At 41.6% G+C, this 2,167-nt stretch overlaps 1 protein-coding gene across 1 annotated transcript in view; it reads right to left on the reverse strand.

Annotated features, from left to right (window-relative positions):
- The window catches only part of LOC107300219 (GTP:AMP phosphotransferase AK3, mitochondrial-like), a 9,645-nt gene that overhangs the window by 5,394 nt on the left and 2,084 nt on the right, over positions 1-2,167 (reverse strand). The gene's annotated exons all lie outside the window — the stretch shown is intronic.

Genomic DNA, 2,167 nt, shown 5'->3' on the forward strand with positions numbered 1-2,167 from the left:
CACCTTGAAGCGCACCCGGAAGGCCACCGGCAACCAGTGCAGCTCGCGCAGCAGCGGTGTTACATGGGAGCGACGAGTCCCTCCCAACACCGCCCGCGCGGCCGCATTCTGGACCAGTTGAAGCCTCCGGGTGCTCCTCAAGGGGAGCCCCATGTAGAGAGCATTACAGTAGTCCAGGCGGGAGGTAACGAGGGCATGGCTGGCTCAGGAATTCTGGGAGTTGAAGTCCACGAGTCATAAAAGAGCCAAGGTTGCCTACCCCTGCACTAGACTAAACTGGCTGTCTTTGATGAATGTTTCTACTTCTTTGTTTTTAGCTCTTTAATGTTTAGTCTTTAATCAAATGTTTTTAGTTCTTGAATGTTTCTTTGATTAATGTTGCTAGTTCTTGAAGGAATAAAGAAACCTCTGCAAATACAGCCTGATAAGAGAACTGGTTCAAACTTGCCAAGGACAAGGATTCTCGTTTCTCGTACGTAGACTTGAACTTTAGTAACTTGCAAACTCATTATAACGTTAGGCCTCCTGAATATGTAGATAAGCATTAACAAGATCATATTAAGAAATTATGGGATGTTTCATGCTACGTGCTAGAACCTCTGAGATATGTCAAATGATATTAATCAACCAAAGAACTCACTCCAAACCCTATATGATTGAAGTGATTAAAGTTAAAGTGCTTCTCCACATGAGGAGTTCTTGGTGCTCTCTGAGCTTGATTGTTTTCTTGTTGACTTTTTATTACCCAAATGAATCATCTGATGATGTTACCTAGTTTGGGTAATGAAACACCTACAAGAAAACAACCAAACTCGGAGAGCACCAAGGACCCCTCATTTCAACCCTGAGTGGCAAATATTCTCCTTTATTGATTCTCCATCTTTCTAAGGGGCTCTTCAAATGGGTGGCGTGTCCTCTTCGTTTGTGTAGATAAATAAAGAAACAAAAATTAGTCTACATTTCTGGCTCAGGTTGTATTTGGGCAAGGCACACCAGACTAACATATCTGCCAATGTTTCTGGCAGGGGTCCCCAACCCCCGGGCCGTGGCATGCCAGAAACCGGGTCGTGCACACAAGCGAAGCCCAATCCGCGGGATGTAGGCAGCATGCGAAACCACGCCCCTCCAGTCCACGGAAAAACCTCTTTCCTCAGAATCGGTCCCTGGTGCCCAGAAGATTGGGGGCCGCTGCTTTATGGCTAACATACCTTTGCTTTTCTCTTACTTGAATATGGCTTGGCCTGTTTATTAATTGGAAACATTTGTACCCAAGTTCCCAAAATAGGTATATTTTGGAATATTCCCATGTAACACTGCATCATTTCATTTAAAATGCAGTATCCTGATAGTTTCTATTTCTATGTAACACTAAAATTGAGAAATATTCAATGACATTTCAACTGAAATGCAATCAAACCGTCGTCACATCTAACCAGATCTGAAAATCCACCTTGTCCTTGATGTGGGGGAGAGCGTGTGCATATTTACCCAGTATTCATTATGCTAAGCCTATGGTTCAGATTTCAACTGAAAGTGCTTTTTTTCATCTTTTAAAACTATCATAATCTGAGCCACCTTATCTTACACAGACCGTTTTGCCAAGCATTGCAGAATTCTCAGTAATAACCATTACTCTCTAAGAAATTGTGACAATTAAAGGCCATGTAACCAGAAGTCTTCCTAATTACGGGAAAGCCAACTTTAACTAACCCAGTGACAGTTGGTGGTATTATATACTATAAGTGCTTTTGCCTACTGGTTTGTCACAGAACGCCACACTAAGGAACACATCCAAATAATAATAATAATAATAATAATAATAATAATAATAATAATAATAATAATAATAATAATAATAATAATAATAATAATAATAATAATAATAATAATAATGTTGGAAGGGACCTTGGAGGTCATCGAGTCCAACCCTCTGCTCAGGCAGGAACCCTACACCATTTCGGACAAATTGCTGTCCAGTCTCTTCTTAAAAACTTCCAGTGTTGGAGCATTCACCGCTTCTGGAGGCAGGTTGTTCCATTGGTTAATTGTTCTAACTGTCAGGAAGTTTCTCCTTAGTTCTAAGTTGCTTCTCTCCTTGATCAGTTTCCATCCGTTGCTTCTTGTCCTGCCTTCAGGCGCCTTGGAGAATAGCTTGACTCCCTCTTCT

This window comes from Protobothrops mucrosquamatus, unplaced genomic scaffold (assembly GCF_001527695.2).
Source record: "Protobothrops mucrosquamatus isolate PMUCROS unplaced genomic scaffold, P.Mucros_1.0 scaffold6386, whole genome shotgun sequence".
NCBI classification, from domain to species: Eukaryota; Metazoa; Chordata; class Lepidosauria; order Squamata; family Viperidae; genus Protobothrops; species Protobothrops mucrosquamatus.